This window comes from Nycticebus coucang, chromosome 9, assembly GCF_027406575.1.
Source record: "Nycticebus coucang isolate mNycCou1 chromosome 9, mNycCou1.pri, whole genome shotgun sequence".
NCBI lineage: Eukaryota > Metazoa > Chordata > Mammalia > Primates > Lorisidae > Nycticebus > Nycticebus coucang.
Genome location: NC_069788.1, coordinates 121006944 through 121025308, shown reverse-complemented (window position 1 = coordinate 121025308; position 18365 = coordinate 121006944).

Sequence of the window (18365 nt, the reverse complement as noted above, 5' to 3'; positions counted from 1 at the left end):
ACCCGCAAGGTCTCAGCTGTAAGTCTGCACTTCCGACCTCATGCTAGACATTTGTGCTTGCAGGTTTTTTTCAGCATCTCAGATAAAGGACATGGAACATTAGAAGCATGCAAGAATATATGTATGCAGATGTGCAGGACAACATTGTCTCTACTATAGAAAAATTGGAAACAACCCAAATGTCCATCAAAAGAGAATTGATGAAATAAATTATAATGCTACTGCACAGACTAGAAAGTTTTAATATACTGATGTGAAAAGATGTCCATGATATACTGTTAAGTAATGAAAGCAGGTTTCATCTGTGTAAACTCATACAGAGCCCTATTGAATAGTTTTCCTTTTATTTTTTTGAGACAGAGCCTCAAGCTATAGTAGCCCTGGGTAGAGTGCCGTGGCATCACAGCTCACAGCAACCTCCAAGTCCTGGGCTTAAGCGATTCTCTCCCCTCAGCCCCCCAAGTAGTGGGGACCACAGGCGCCTGCCACAACCCCCAGTTATTTTCTGGTTGTAGTTGTCACTGTTGACATCTACAACATTGGCAGGCCCAGGCTGTGTTTGAACCTGCCAGTTCTGGTGTATTAGGCTGGTGCCTTAGCCACTTGAGCTACGTGCACCACCTCGTTTTCCTTTTTTTTTTTCATATAGGTTTGCTTTTAAGGTTTTCCTTTTTTTTTATTCCAAAATTAATTATACTTATTTGTAAGTTGAACAATGGATTTTATCGTGTACATTTCAAATGAATATATAAATGAAACTGAAAAAGGTCTAATTATAATCCATTAGCAAACTCTTGCTAACCACACATAAAATAACAGGTTTTGAAATTATAAAATAATTTTATTCAATCACTCAACATGCATTTATTCAGTAGCTACTATGTGGCAATATTTGCGCCAGGTACTGACATTATGCAGAGAATAAGGCAAAGTCCTTGCCCTCACAGGGTTTTCTAAATAGGCAATAAGAAAATAATACATATATAATGAAATGTGAGGTAATGCTAAGTGCTATGAAGAAAATACAATTATGAGATATGCTATTTTAAGTAGGATGGTCAGAGAAGGCCTTTCTGAAATAGTGACAGTTGAACAGAGACCTGAATAAAGTGAGGGTGGAATTGTGTGACTATCTGCGGAAAGGACATTCCAATCAGAAGAATCAGCCATCACAGGATTGGTGTGTTTAACTGATTCTAGAAGCAGGGAGGAGACCACAGCAGCGGAGCAAAGCACAGGGAGGAAGAACTGGTGGGAGGTGGAGCCACGGAGCACTCCCAACCCCAAGGCCAGGCCATGGATTGTGCTCTGGGCTCTGGTGACCATTGCAAGTGTGATGGGAAGTGAGTCTGCTGAGGTGCCTTTGTTGCATCAGGTTAACGTTGCATGTTTTTTTGTTTTTTTTTATTAAATCATAGCTGTGTACAATAATGCAATCATGAGGTACAATGTAATGTTGCATGTTTTAAAAGTTGTCAGAAAATATTTCTGGGATGTGGAATTCAAGGAAATGGTCATTGTCAAAATCATACCCTTTTGTTGAGTGTGTATTACTTTGGTAATCAGAAAAAATAATAATGACCTAAAAAAAATGTGTATACTCTGGCTTATCAACTTGCTTTCAAGAAAAATATCTTTTTTTAAAAAAATTGGATAACTTTACAACTTTTGTATTAGCCTGGGTGGAGTCAGAGAACATTCTACTTAATAAAGTATCACAAGAATGGAAAAGCAAGAATCCAAAGTAGTCAACACTAATACGAAACCAGTAGGTGAACAAATACACACTTGCACAAGAGAACAACACAATTAAACTCAATTTGAGTGGGGAGATGGGAAGAGGCAGGGGATTGGTGTGCTCTCACCTAACAGGCACAATGTAAGGGTATAGGGCACACCTCCTGGGTGAGGGGCACAACAACTTGGACTCTACCTAACAAATACAAACAATGTAACCTACTCACCTATACCCTCATGTTAATCTGAAAAAAAAAATTCTTTTTTTTTGAGACAGAGTCTGTCACCCTCTAAAGAGTGCTTGTCAGGCGGTGCCTGTGGCTCAAGGAGTAGGGCGCCGGTCCCATATGCCAGAGGTGGCGGGTTCAAACCCAGCCCCGGCCAAAAAATCACAAAAAATAAAAATAAAGAGTGCTTGTGGCATCACAGCTCACAACCACCTCAGACTTTTTTGGACTTAAGTGATTCTCCTGCTCAGCACAATGCCCAGCTATTTTTGGGCTGTGGTTATCATTGCTGTGTGGCAGGCCTGGGCTGGGCTCAATCCCGCCACCTCCAGGGTATGTGGCTGGTGCCCTAGCCGCTTGAGCTACAGGCACCGTGCCTAATCTGAAATTTTTTTAAAAATTGGATTAATATATAAAAACGTAAGTATAAGGATGTTCATTACAGTGTTGTTTATAGTAACAAAAAATTGGAAATTATTTAGATGTTCAACAATAGGGGATTGATCAAATCAATTATGGTAAAACTGTGCAATGAAGTCATACAGAGCTATGACAAATGGTGGTATAGCGTATCATCCCAGACTGAATGATGATTCAATTCCCAACTCCATGACAACTTTTCTCTTTGCCCTGGCCTAGTGTGCCGGCTGCCACCTTGAAACTTGTCTGTGCCTGTCTGCAGCACTCCTCGAGTCCAACCACATAGCATTCCATTATGGAATAACGACCATAGGTCACACTTGGCTGAGCTCACGGAGGGAGTGAGCACAGCAATCCGGAACAATAGATAATGCATTCCTTTGTAAAGCATCAGAGGATGCACTTTGCAGTGAATTCACCTTCCTAATTGGCTTTCCTGATGTCAGTATTAAAATTAACTTCCAAGCACACACAGGTAGCAGAGACAAGAACCCAGAGGAAGGCTAAACGGGGACAAGTTCCCTCAGGTGACCCCAGAGTGGATGACAGGAACTGGGGGCCCAGAGAATTGTCAGGGCTCCTCCTGTGCACAACCACTCACTCCTCTTCACAGAGAGTCTAGGATACCTCCTCTCCTCCAGGCCTGGCCTTTGCTGTTGGCTTGCCTGGCTGGGCTTGCTAGGACTGGTTCTAAGCCCCTTCGTGGGGGAACATCTCCTCGTGGCACTGCCTTGGGACAGTAAAACAGCCATCGGTGAGTCATTCAGGGACTTCCTTCTTCCCAGACAACTAGGGCAATTCTCCAGAGCCACCATGACTGACTCAGCATCTCTGACAGAGACCAGGACACATTCCTTCCACCCACTTCACAGCAGCCTTCTCTGGCAAAGACAGGATGTCACTGGGCAAAGGGAGGCTGCAGTCATACTTCCATTACATAGACTTGCTGTGGAGCCCACAGGGCCGCAGGGCCCTCTACCCACCCAAGTCCAGCTGAGCAATGAAATACACAAGTTCAAAGATGGAGACCATGTTTATTACTGGAAAACACTAATAGTGATGAATATATTTCTGTCTTAGGGCTGCCTATTACCAAAGCCCAGAATGAGACAGAACAGGAACCCCGTCACAGGCCTCCCTGAAGTTGGGGTAAGGGGAGGCATTTATTGCACAACAGAGTAGTAAGACTAGTGTCCAGGAAGAAAGAGAGCAGAAGGGACGGGAATAGACAGACCACATTCGCCCTTCTAAACTCACCAAATTCAGTCAACCCTTTTGTTCATCAGGGTCTGGCAGGAATAGACAACATACTCAAACTACATAATTCGAACAAAGTTTTGTGGGGGGGGGGTTGTTTGTTTTTTGAGACAGAGTCTCACTTTGTCACCCTCAGTAGAGTGCTGTGCCATCATAGCTCACAGTTGATAGCAACCTCAAACTCTTGCCTCAGCCTCCCAAGTAGCTGGGACTACAGGTGCCCAACACAACACCTGGATATTTTTTAGAGATGGGTCTCCCGCTTGCTCCATCTGGTCTCGAACCTGTGAGCTCAGGCAATCTACTAGCCTCGGCCTCCCACAGTGCTAGGATTACAGGCGTGAGGCACTGCGCCCGGCCTTTGAAGAAAGTTTAATAAAGAGATGGTTCTGTACAGAAGTGTTGGCACACCACAGGGAATCCACAAAGGGAAGTGCAATATCCTTGAACTGAATTGCCGGCAGAGTGGGCAGTTACTGGAATCTGTAAAGAGGGAGGGCAAGTGGGAAAAGTAGTCTGATAGGAGGTGTCACCTTCAGTGAAGAAATGCACTGCAGCCAGCCTGCTGCCACCTGCAGGAAGGAAGTCAGAGATCAATGTCTTCCACAGAGATACAAATATCTCGCCCAATCAAAAGCCAGAGGGCAGGGGATCCCATGCACATGATCCCTATAGTCAGCCCATGAGCACGAAAGGAGCTGGTGAACAGGGGCAAAGGGAGGGGCTGGGACCTCCTCCTCCCTGGGGCAGGCATGACCGCAGGGCCGAGGGATGCAGGAGAAGGTAGGAGCAGTTCCCTGAGTGGCCCACACCTGCAAAAGCACCTTGGGCACACTCTGGCCAAGGAATAGGAATGTCTGAGAAAGGCTCCTTCTTCTGAGGCCCCTCTGCATGGCTGGTTCATCCTTACACTTCTAGTTGATACCCAAAGTCATTCCCGGAGCCCCTTTGTTCAGCTAACCAAGGTTCTAGGTGCCAGGTTCTCTGCCTGAGGCAGGGACCCACGGAGAGGGAGTCCTCATCCCTGCTCCTGAGGAGTTCACTATCTGGCCTCTCCCTGCTGAATTTTTCTGGAGCATACCTGGTCACTGGCCAGCAGAATAAAGACACTTCTTTGGAGATGGTCCCCTTCCTGTGTCAGCCTCCAAGAGAAATGGCAATTCTGCTTCCTCTCAGAGTCACAAATGTTGTCAATGGAAGAGGTCCTTAGAGAGTCTTCTCCTGGAGGTGGAAACGGGGGCTCAGAAAGGAGCACCGTGCTGAGCACAGATTACATGCTGTGGCCAGCGGCTGTGTTGGGCCTGGGCCTATTCACTATCTGCCCATCACCCTGCCTCCTTGGCATTCCTTCGAGCTGATGAGCCAGAAAGAATTGATGACAGCTTGTCCGGATTGTTCCCTCTTCTTGGGAGTTGTCCAAATAAAGTACTCAGCATGCTGAGAGCTCGGCTCCCAATTTGGAAAGATAGGACTTCTCTGTGAGGGTCAGAGCTAACAAAGTCCATTCAGGCAAGTTGGCACTGGCATCTTCAAGTTCTCTGTATATTAATACAATCATCTCCTGCCCCTACAACCAGAGCTCCCATGGCCAGGGTGTCCAAGGGTCTGGTCTATGCTTCAGAGAATAGATTTTTTTTTTTTTTTTTGAGACAGAGTTTCATTATGTTGCCCCTGGTAGAGTGCCGTAGTGTCACAGCTCACAGCAACCTCAAACTCTTAGGCTTAAGTGATTATCTTGCCTCAGCCTCCCAAGTAGGGAGGTGCCTGGGACTACAGGCACCCAGCACAATGTTTGGGTATTTTTTTGGCTGTAGTTATCATTGTTGTTTATCAGGCTGGGCTGGGTTTGAAACCGCCAGCCCCAGTGTATGTGGCCGGCACCCTAACCACTGGGCTACAGGTGCTAAGCCAGAGAATAGATTCTTGACCCTTGAAAATCATCCAGTCCAGGGATTTCAAGCTGCTGGCACAACTCATTAATTAGGTGGCAAAATCCATAAACATTCTTTTTTTTTGAGACAGATTCTCAGTCATCCTCGGTAGAGTGTTGGGGCATCACAGCTCACAGCACCTCAAACTCTTAGCCTCAGGAGATCCTCCTGCCTCAGCCTCGTGGGTAGCTGGGACTACAGGTGCCCCCGCCAACGCCTGGCTATTTTTAGAGATGGGGTCTGGCTTTTGCTCAGACTGGTCTTGAACTCCTGAGCTCAAGCAATCCATCTGCTTTGGCCTCCCAGTGTGCTGGGATTACAGGCCTGAGCTACCTCACCCGGGCCCGGGGTATAAAAGAGTAGAAAATATCAGAGTGCATTGTACGTGTGGTAGACAGGGTTCTAAGATGACCTCCAATGACCTCATATAATCCCCTCCCCTTGAGTGTGAGCAGTTCCTGTGAGTATGATGGACTATCACTCCCCAAATCATGTTAGTTATATGGGAATAAAAGCAACTTTGCAGAAATATTTAAGTTCCATAATCATAAATTAACTTTAAGCTAACCAAAGAAAGATTATCCTGGGCAGGCCTAACCTAATCAAGCAAATCCTTCAAAGAAAGATCCTTGAAGAAGCAGCAAGCTGCCACGAGCTCTACCCAGCAAGGAAATGGATTCTTTTCTTTTGTTGGTTTGTTTGAAACAGAGTCTCACTATGTTGCCCTCCGTAGAGTGCCATAGTGTCACAGCTCACAATAACTTCAAACTTTGTGCTTAAGGGATTCTCTTGCCTCAGCCTCCCAAGTGGCTGGGACTACAGATGCCCACAACCATGCCTGGCTATTTTTTTTGTTATAGTGGTCATTGTTGTTTAGCAGGCCCTGGCTGGGTTCGAACCTGCCAACCTTGGTGTATTTGACCAGCGCCCTAACCACTGAGCTATGGGCCCAGGCCAAGGAGATGGATTCTGACCACAACCCTGAGAGTGTGGAAGAGAGCCCCAAGCTTCAGGAGGGGCACAACCCCAGCAGATACCTTGGTTGCAGGCCTGTGAGATCCCGAGTACAGCATTCTGTGCCCATAACAGTGCCCCATGAAAACTGTGAGATGATAAATGTGTGTTGTTTATTTTATTTTAATTTTTTTTTTTTATTGTTGCAGTTTGGCCGGGCTTGGGTTTGAACTCACCACCCTCAGTATATGGGGCCAGCACCCTACTCACTGAGCCACAGGCACCACCCTAAATGTGTGTTGTTTTAAACCACTACATTTATGGTAATTTGTTGCACAGCAACAGAAAGAGAACACAATACTCCACTGGTAAGAATAAGTATTACATTATGAATTTTTTCAGTTACATATGTATAAATTCATAAGTATTAGACCATCATCTAAAATGCATTTTTTTATTTCCAGTGTGACCCAAACTTTGAAAGCCTTGGCTCAGTGCCCGTAGCACAGTAGTTACAGTGCCAGGCACATAAACCGAGACTGGTGGGTTCAAGCCCAACCAGAGCCAGCTAAACAACGACAACTACGGCAAAAAAATAGGTGTTAAGGTGAATGCCTGTAGTCTCAGCTGCTTGGGAAGCTGAGGCAAGAGAATTGCTTGAGCCCAAGAGTTTCAGTTGCTGTGAGCTGTGACGCTACAGCACTCTACAGAGGAAGACATAGTGAGAGTCTGTCTCAAAAAAAAGAACTTTGAAAAGCCACTTCTCTAGTTACAGAATGATTTATTCAAGGCCAAGCAGCCCTTCATGGAGGAACCAAAACCAGAACCCAAGTCTCCCAATTTGGATCAGTGTTCCTTTTGTCACACCTCCCTGCTCATTAGTCCCAAGGAGAGAAGAGTGAAGAGGAGCTGGCTTACCCCAGTCAAGTGAAGCCTGGGTCACTTCATGCTTTCTCATAGAGCACTTTTCTTTGCCAGAGTAACTATTCTTCCCCTGCAAGATTCAATTCACTATATATTGTGTTATGACTATGGGTTAGGGGCTTTATATAAAAGATCTTGATTAATCCACACATTAGCAGAATAAAACAGACATTAATATCCCTGTTTTTCATATGACAAAAGTGAAGCTCTGAAACGCTAGAGCAAAGTGCACCAGAAGATTCAGAGCTGGAAAGTGCAGACCTGGCTTGAGCCCTTAACTGCTAAGTGCATTGCTCTCTACCAAATATTTCTCTACATAGAAAGTCAGCTGGCTCAGACTTTGTGGCCAGGAAATATCTTGAATTTTTTGAGATGCTACATCTATAGATAGTAATCTATGGCAAACATTGATTATTTATTACATACCAAACACTGTGAAAAGCACTTTCTACTTATTATCTCATTGTTATCTTCACAACCCTATGAGGGAGATACTATTTATATTATTATCCATTATTTACAGATAACAAAACGAAAACTCAGGGAGGTGACATTAAGAAATAACTCATTGCATCAAGAGCAGTGGCTCACGCCTGTAATCCTAGCACTCTCGGAGGCTGAAACGGCCAACGGCTTGAGCTCAGGAGTTCGAGACCAGCCTGGGCAAGAGCAAGACTATGTCTCTAAAAAAAAAAAAATTGCCAGGCATTGTGGCAGGCGCCTATAGTTCCCAGCTGCTTGGGAGGCTGAGACAAGAGGATCATTTGAGCCCAGGAGTTTGAGGTTGTGAGCTATGACACCATGGCACTCTACCAAGGCCAACATAGTGAGACTCTGTCTAAAAAAAAAAAACAGAAAAGAAAAGAAATATCTCATTGCAGATTATACTAAGAATGTAAGAATAATTCAGTATTAAGAAATTCACCATATTAGTGGGTCTAAGGTAAAAAATAATATGATTTCACCTTAAATGATGATAAAGACTTTGCCAAAATTTTAAAAATGGTGCAACCCAGATCAGCACCTGTAGCTCCGCGGCTAGGGTGCCAGCCACATACACTGGAGCTGGTGGGTTCAAATCCAGCCTGGGCCTGCCAAACGACAATGACAACTACAACCAAAAAATAGCTGGGCATTACGGTGGGCACCTGTAGTCCCAGCTACTTGGGAGGCTGAGGCAAGAGCATTGCTAGAACCCAAGAGTTTGAGGTTGCTGTGAGCTGTGACGCCACAGCAATCTGCTGAAGGCAACATAATGAGACACTGTCTCAAAAAAAAAAAAAATGGTGCAACCACTTTGGAAAACCGTTTGGCAGTTCCTTAAAAAGTTAAACATAAGGCCAGGCATGGTGGCTCATGCCTGTAATCCTAGCACTTCGGGAGGCTGAGGCAGGTAGATTGCTTGAGCTCAGGAGTTCAAGACCAGCCTGAGCAAGAATGAGACCTCATCTCTACTAAAAATAGAAAAACTAGCCATGCATTGTAGTGGGTGTCTGAATTCCCAGCTATTCAGGAGGCTGAGGCAAGAGGATCACTTGAGCCCAAAAGTTTAAGGTTGCTGTGAGCTATAATGATGCCATGGCACTCTACTCAGGGCAACATTTTGTCTTAAAAAAAAAAAAAATCCCTGAAAGTTAAACATATGTATATGATGCAGCATTTCCACTTCTAGGTACATATTCAAGAGAGATGAAAACATATGTCCACACAAAAACTTGTACAAAGAATTTCATAAAAGCATTATTTTTAATACCCCCAAGGTAGAAGCAACCTAAATGTCCACCGATACATGAATGCAAAACCAAAATGTGCTATAGCCATATATCAGGTTATTATTCATATATGAAAAGGAATAAAGGTCTAATCCATGTCACAACATGGAGGAATCTTGAAACATTATGCTAAGCGAAAGAAGCCAGTCAAAAAAGTACATACTATGTGATTCCATTTATATGCAATGACCAGAACAGACAAATCCACAGAGACAGAGAAGTTTAGTTGTTGCCTGAGGCTGGAGCAGGCGTAAGCGTTGCAGTCAGAGGGGGATGGCTGCTAATGAGTACAAGATTTCTTTTGAGGTTGTTAAAAAAATTTCCTTGTTCACTGTGTTGACACTTGCACTGATGATACAAAAGCAATGAGGAGTAAAATTGTTGGCACTTTTGTGTGACTAAAGACTGTACCGTACTAGGAGTCACTGTATTTTTTACTACCATGTACTTTCAGTAAAAATAACCCAGTTACACTTAAGAATATCCTTGATGAAGTAGTTAAAATTAGTAAAATTTATTTATTTATTCATTTTATTTTATTTTTCATTTATTTATTTTTTGAGACAGAGTCTCACTATGTTGCACTTGGTAGAGTCCCGTGGTGTCACAGCTCACAGCAACCTGAAACTCTTGGGCTTCAGTAATTCTTTGGCCTCAGCCTCCCAAGTAGCTGGGACTACAAGCACCCGCCACAGTGCCTGACTATTTTTTTGTTGTAGTTGTTATTGTTGTTTGGCAGGCCTGGGCCAGGTAAAATTAGTAAAATTTATTAAATCATGCTCCTTATGTACACGTCATTCAGTATTCTTATGATTAAGTGGGAAGTAATTCTGTTGTATAGCAAAATATGATGACTGTAGGCCGGGCACGGTGGCTCATGCCTGTAACCCTAGCACTCTAGGAGGCCGAGCGGGTGGATTGCTTGAACTCAGGAGTTTGAGACCAGCCTGAGCAAGTGTGAGACACCCACCCCGCCCCCCGTCTCTACTAAAAGTAGAAAAACTGAGGCAAGAGGATCACTTGAACCCAAGAGTGGGAGGTTGCTGTGAGCTATGACACCACAACACTCTACCCAGGGCAACAGCTTGAGACTGCCTCAAAAAAAAAAAAAGAAAGATGGCTGTCTCAAGGAACAGCATTTGTGCAATTGTTTGAGTTGTTATCTGAACTAGCCACTTTTTTCACTGAGGCAAAATGGTTATTCAGACTTGGGCATTTAGCAGACATTTTTTTCATAAAGGAACAAAGTGACCTTGTCACTTCACGAAAGCAACTGATAGAGTTTGTTGCCAATGATAAAATTTGAATTTTCAAGCTAAAATTAGAAATTTGGAAAACGTGTGTCTGCCCCGTTGGCAGCTTGATAGTTTCCAATAGTTAAACTCCTTTCTAACACGACTGGTGGTGGCTCAGTGCCCTTAGCACAGTGGTTATGGCGTCAGCCACATACACGAAGGCTGGTGGGTTTGAACTCAGCCTGGGCCAGCTAAGCAACAATGACTACTGCAACAGAAAAATAGGCGGGTGTTGTGGCGGGCGCCTGTAGTCCCAGCTACTTGGGAAGCTGAGGCAAGAGAATCACTTAAGCCCAAGAGTTTGAGGTTGCTAGGTTGCTGTGAGCTGTGATGCCACAGCCCTCTACTGAGGTAATAATAACAAGTGATTTCTTTGATAGTGTATAATGAAATACATCAGCATTCCGAGTATCTACATTACTCAGTCAATTAATATTTTCCAATGACCAGTGCATGGAATTACAAAACTATATGTGGGTAAAAGAGTTATTCAAAGTACAATATAGACGCCTTGGTCTTATATTTAACTTGTTTGGCTACCTACTTACTGAAATGCCTAGTTAACAAATACATTAAATTCTCCCTATAAAATAACTTTGTGATTTCTGTCCCCTAACTGGACACTGACAGAAATACAAGTACATTATAAATGCATAAGGGAATCACACTGAAGGGAGGAAGGGAGAGCTCATCTAAGTAATTTTTGAACACAGCATATAGATTATACACACTCAGTATAGTGGGGGAGGAACTGCAAACAAATAGAAGGTTTTTTTTAGTAAGGTTCTTTTAAAAATAATGGTATATGGATATAGCAATTCTGAAACTATGTTCTTGGGAGCAGGGTTCTTACTATGGAAGAAGGAAGGAAGACAGAATTATGATGAGCTGGATTAAGAATGGGTCTGTCCGTATGAAATAAGGACACTAAAAATGTAACACTGTTGAGGGTCTGATGTTTTTTTTTCTTCCTTCAGAGAGTGTTACATTTTGTTTCAGTGAATAGTTTAAATTTCTTATGGGTCATCACCATCCTTTTGAGGCTTGTTTTCAAGCTTTGTTAGAACAGGGCTGGTGTAATGTTTACTCTGGGAATAGTTAAATGTCTCTCCTGTGGCCTGGCTTTTCTGGGGTCTTTACTAAATGTCCCAGGTGTTCGGTGAGGTCTCTTTATTCTAGCTCAGAAAAGCTTCTGGAGGTGTTCAGTTTATAGTTCTCCAGTACTTACACTTTTCCCCACAGTGGCTCTGTGTCCACTCATGGAGCCTTACCATGTGCATGTGTGGCCTGGTTTTCAACAAATTCTTGAGTACTCCTATCAAGTTTTCAGAGGTCTTTGTATAGTTCTCTCCTCCCTTCCTGGCAAATTCCAGCCACCTTGGCCTGGCCTGTTCTCTGTCTCCTCAGCTCGCCGGACTGCTGTGTCTGCTTGGTTTCCTGTTGCTGGGCTGTGGTCTAAAGCTAGGGCAACCTAGGGAAGACCTCCTTTGTTTCCCTTCCCTCAGTAAATGTCTGAAATGTGTGAAAACAGTTGTTTCATACACTTTGTCTAATTTCCTAAATGCTTACCATAGGAGGACTAGTTCAGCAGCCACCTGCTTGCTCTCTGATCACATGAATTTAAAAGCTCTCTTTCTTTACTCCTGGGCAGCTCCACCTGCTCCTCTCTCTATATATATATGCACAGACATGAAAAGAAATACTTAGAACCAGAGCTCCTGGATTTTAGCCACCACTAGATCTTCATGGACTATGAGCCCTCCTTCCTCTTAGCCTCTGAGGAATACTGACCCTCTGAGGATTTTGTAGAGCTAATTCTAACCCCTAATGCTAAAAGACATATTATCCCCCAAACACTTCCAAAAAATCAGAGGGCAACATTGTATTTTTTAATTTAAAGCCTTATTTTTCATAGATATAAATTAACATAGAAAAAAGGTAAAAGAAGATACACCAAAATGTTGACAGTTAGTATCTCTGAGGAATGAAATTTTGGTTGTTTCTTTTTTTCTTTTTTCTTTTCTGGAGTTTCTAATTTTTTTTTTTGCTTTATTAATATATTAAATTGACATAATTGTACATATTTATGGGGTACAGTGTGATATTTCAGTACATGTACACAATGTGTAATGGAGTTTCTAAGTTTTTTTAAATTGTTTTTGTATTCTCATAGCACTTTGTTCTGTATCCATTGTTATATTTTGTAATTTGTTTATTTTGATTTTTCTAAATTTTTAAATAGAGAACATGTGCTACCTTTATAATAATAAAAAAAAAAAAGCCCTATATTTGTATACCTCTCCCACATTTCACTGTGCCTTAGTACAAATAACAAAAGCCAGGGTTGTAACTGATGGCTGATGATGCTGAGGTCACCTGGGTGAGGGCCAAGTTCTGCCTCTTCTCAACAGAAGAACAGGCCTATTGAATTCTGACACCCTCCCTCCCCTCCTTTCCCCAAGCAAAAGATTATTTAAAGAGTTTCCTTGTTCTCTAAGCAAAAAGATAGCAGCCCAGAAAAACAGTTCTCTCTCAATGGGTTTTCCAGAAGATTCTGACAAAGCCAGCTCTCACAGAAGAGTGTGAGTCAAGAAGCCGAGGCTGCTGGGTTCCAGCGGGGCACAGGGAGGGTTCCTGGGCATTTGCTCCCCACCCACACGCACACACAGGCCGTTGCTGTGGGGAGGACGGAGGACAGCATTGCTGCTATCAGGCATCTTACAGCTCCCCCAACCCAAACTCCTACTTTCTCTTTAAAAACCCACAGACACCGCCCCCCCTTCTCAAGATCCAGACCAGGAACTCCAGAGACATTAGCATAATCTGGCAAGCTGCCTGATGGAAAACAGATAACAGGTTATCCAGGAAATAATTAGAAGGCTGCGCCCACGGATCAATTGCAGACGCTGACCCTGTCATTCAGGATGTGGCTCTGAAAGCAAAGAACCCTTTCTTCTTTGGCTTTCAGGGGTTGGGGAAATGTCAGGCTGCTCTCTCCGCTTTTACACCGTTACACGTTAACAAGTGCTGAGCTTCCAACGGGTACCAGGGGGCGCAGAGGGAACGGGGAGTGGGGCGCACAGACAGTGTCGGGGTGCAGAGGGAGTCACGGGTGCAGAATGAATGAGGGGGAGACGCAGGAGGACTGGGGGGTGCAGAGTGAGTGGCACAGAGGCAGTCACGGGGGCTGGGGAGGTGCAGAGGAAGTCACCGGCGCGGAATGAAGGGTGGGGGACGTTCTCTCTCCTGAGCCCCGGCGAGCAGCGAGGGATCTGGATACCTTGCTGGAGCCGGGAGGCTGGCGCCCCCTTGCTTCCTCACCGTCTTCCGGCTGCGGCTCAGACCTGCCTTTCCCTCCTTGCTTTTATTTCTGCCCCGGCCCTGCTGCTTTCTGATTCCAGGTCTGGCTGCTGAGCGAGGTCTTTTTCGCCCTACGGTCTCCTCTTTTCCAGTTCTGCACGTTGCACCCCCTCCCCCATCTCTCTTCCCTGTACCCCTACACACACACACACACACACACACACACACACACACTTACTTTTTGTTTGGGTAGTGGCGTTGGGGTCAAGATTCAAAAATAAAAGCTTTTGTTTTATTTAAGGAATCTAATCTTCACTGCTATGTCATTGTTGCTGTCAACCATGGCTTCCAAAACTATTTTCTCTTCAAACCCACTTTATCCTTCCCCCCTCCCTGCCCAGGATGTGTGGAATTTGAATGGAAATGGAAATGCAATGACAGATTGAGGCTTTCTGATTTTCTTTTGAGTAAACAGTGACAGCTAATAGTTCTTTTCTCAAATACCACAGAAAATCAGTCAGATCAACCTCTTTTCCTGTCTTTGAAGGGGCTCGTATTTTTCTCTTATAAAGTCAGGAGTAACGACTGTAGCTCCCATGTTTGAGCACTAACACATGCTGGGCTGCGCCAAGCATTCTGTGTGCATTGCCTTTACCTTTCCCACAGTCCTACCTTTTTATCCCCATTTTACAGGTGAGAAAACCAAGGCCTGGAGAAATTAATAACCTGCCCAATGTCATTTGTTCGTTTGATTTGTTTTTATTTTTTCAAAGGTAGAGACAGAAGAGCTGGGATTCGGGTTCCCGTCTTTCAGGTTGCAAAGTTACGTCACCATACTATACCTACCTCATGCTGACCTGCACCAGACTAACAAACGTAACACACCCAACTCTTTCAAGGAAGCAGCGGGTGGGAGTCCCAGGTCCTGGGAGGTGGACTAGCAGGAACGGACTATGCAGAGGAAGGAACCAGGAGCCTGGGGCAGACGTCAGCTCCCAAAATGGCCCAACGTGCCCAGAGTTTGCCGAGTGCTCCACAAACATCACCTCATTTGAACATCAACAATCCCCCACGAGCTGGGCATTATTTTCACCACCTGCCTGGAACCCTATGTTACACAAAAGGATTTTACCAGTGGTCCCCAACCTTTTTGGCACCAGGGATCAATTTCATGGAAGACAGTTTTTCCATGGGATGGGGGTGGGAGGTGGGACAGAAGGTGAAGTTCCAGCAGTGGGGCTCTGCACCCTGGTTCTTATCAGGCCACTGATCAGAGTTGGTGCCAGTCCTTAGTCCTGAGCCCAGGAATTGGGGACTGCAGGTTTAAAATGAGGGTCAGACAGACTGGGAGCAGTGGCTCACATCTGTAATCCCAGCACTTGGGAGGCCAAGGCAGTAGAATGCCTGAGTTTACAGGTTTGAGACCAGCCTAAGCAAGAACGAGATCCCTGTCTCTAAAAAATAGCTGGGCATTGTGGCAGGCACCTGTAGTCCCAGCTACTCAGGAGGCTGAGGCAAGAGAATCACTTAAGTGGGGCAGTGCCTGTGGCTGGGTGGGTAGGGTACCGGCCCCATATACAGAGGGTGGTGGGTTCAAACCCAGCCCTGGCCAAACTGCAACAACAACAACAAATAGCCTGGACTCAGTGCCTTGTGGCTCAAGCAGCTAAGGTGCCAGCCACATACACCTGAGCTGGCAGGTTCGAATCCAGCCCGGGCCCACCAAACAGCAATGACGGCTGCAACCAAAAAATAGCTGGGCATTATGGTGGGCGCCTGTAGTCCCAGTTACTTGGGAGGCTGAGGCAAGAGAATCACTTGAACCCAGGAGTTAGAGTTTGCTGTGAGCTATGATGACACGGCACTCTATCCAGGGTGACAGCTTGAGGCTCTGTCTTAAACAAGCAAAAAAAAAGCCCGGTGTTGTGGTGGGCACCTAGAGGCCTAGGCAAGAGAATCACCTAAGCCCAGGAGTTGGAGATTGCTGTGAGCTGTATGATGCCACGGACTCTACCCAGGGCTCCATAGTGAGACTCTGTCTCTACAACAAAAAAAAAAAAAAAAAAGAGAGAGAGAGAGAATCACTTAAGCCCATGAGTTTGAGGTTGGTGTAAGTTGTGATGCCATGGCACTCTACCGAGGGTGACAAAATGAGACTCTGTCCCCCCACCCAAAAAAATGAGGGTCAGAGAAGTGATTTATCCAATGTTGCTCAGCTGGTAAGTGGAAGTAGAATGTGGTTTTGAGTTGAGGCTTTCAATTCTCAAGTCTACATTCATCTTTTTATAACCACTTTCTCTTAGCAATCCCGGAGTTAGGCCTCTTAAAACAATTCAAGGAATGGTGCCGGCTTCCCTGGCTTGGCTTGGCAAACTAGCAATGACTAGTTTGAAAAATGCAGTGAGTAGTTAAGAGTGTGGACTCTAGAACCAAATTGCCAGGGTGTGAATTCTGGCTCTGTCACTTGCAAGTTATATGAACTTGGGTGAGTCTCAGCTCCTCATTTTCTTCATCTGTACAGTAAGGGGATCATAATAGCACCTACTTCTGAGACTACTGTGAATGAGGTATTGGGAAAGTGCTTAGGACCACGTGTGGCATGAAGGAAGCTGTCAATAAATGTCAGTCATTATTAACTTGTACTAGCGCCCCAAAGCTGGGTTCACAGAGAAGTTTCCATTTCATTTGGTATAATTTATATTTTCCTGCCAAAAACGGGCCCTCTAGGTTTCTCTGCCTTGCCTTGATTTCCACCACCCGACTCCCCAAGTAGCCCCTGGGGCAAAGATTCGAGTACAAGTAGCTGGTTTGGTAAGTGATCCCAGAAAGCTGTGTGAGACGAGAGCGCAAGGCAGAGAAAGGAGGCAAGCCAACAAGGGTGTTAGTGGAGCAGCTCTAACAAATTGTTTGGAACATTCCTCAGAATTGTCCCTAGGGCCCTTACACCCATCACCCATCAGTAAATGTTGCTCCTGGGGCGTCCACTGCAGGTGCCTCTTGGGGAAGCATTCTCTGAGGGCCACAGCACCCCTTAGGCAGCAAGGAGTAGCAAGCCACTGGTGCACTGGGAGCCACAGGCAGGTGACCCCAAGGTAGGCCAACAATCTCCGAGTGTCACTAATGTACACGCCAGATGTGTTTGTCTCAGACATACTTGCCAAACAGCCCCATTTTTTGGCTACAGATCTAATTTTTAAAAGAGTGAAATTTCCTCTTTGAACTGTAAATACCTGCTGAGAACTGTTTTCATTAACCGCCCCCCCAGCAAAGGATCCATAGTCCTGATAGTCCCGGACATGTCTGTGCATTACGCCTTCCAGTTCACACAATTAAAAAATACATTTGTGGAGGCTGGACGCGGGGACTCATGCACTCTGGGAGGCCGAGGCAGATGGATAGCTTGAGCTCACAACTTCAAGACCAGCCTGAGCAAAAAGGGCTCCCAGACCCCTCTCTATTAAAAATAGAAAAACTGAGGCAAGAGGATCACTTGAACCCAAAAGTTGGAGGTTGCTGTGAGCTATGATGCCACGGCACTCTACCTAGGGTGACAGCTTGAGACTCTGTCTCAAAAAATAAATAAATAAATAAATAAATAAATAAATAAATTTGTGTGCACTGTTACCTAGTCATGGTAAACCAGTGAGGTGGATGGTAGTCCTCTCAAAAAATCCCAGAGTTTTAGATCCTCCTACAAGGGATTAGAAAGGATTTAGTCCACCTGTCGTCCCAGCTACTTGGGAGGCGGAGGCAAGAGAATCGCTTGAGCCCCGGAGTTGGAGGTTGCTGTGAGCTATGATGCCACAGCACTCTACCCAGGGTGACAGCTCTGTCTCAGAAAAAGAAAAAAAAAGAAAGGGTTTAGTGATATCAGCTAAGGGATAATTCCAAGGTCAGAGGCAAGTTTTGTAGTTTATCTCCTCTCCTCAACCGGAACAGCCCTACAGGACCTAAAAAGTCCTAGTCTGGCCACCATACTCATATTTGGAAGCTTTAAGAATGTTGTTACTTTGAAAATAAACAACCCATTTATTTTATTCATTTTTCCTCAGTGTACAAATGTAATAAGATGTTGAAGCTCTGCAAGGCCTGAAAACAGTGGAGGTCACATTTGAAGAGAGGCAGCAGCCCACCATGCGGGACTTAGAAGAAAGCAGGGAGAGAAACTGATTTTGTGACTCTTGTACTCTTCATTCACCGTGATAAAATGGCCCAGAGTTTTGAGATAAGAAAAGAGGATTTCTAGACAAAGTTTTTGGCATGCTATGACTCCCAGCCAGGGGGGAAGGGAATACGGGGCCTTCCCCACAGGCTTAGGGAAAGGGCTTCAGCGTGTTCACTGAGAGAGCTTCATACACACCTAAGCTAAGTAGTAGCTTAGGGACAGTGCCCAGGTGTCTGATTCCCAGCTAGAAAATTCAGCGGACAAGCAATAGGCTGACTTTGGCTTTGACTGTGGAGCAAACAGGAGGTCAAGGGAGGGGACCAGGATAACATGTGCTCCCCAAATTTGTCACGATAGAGAATGTGAGAGTGTTTTGGGCCATA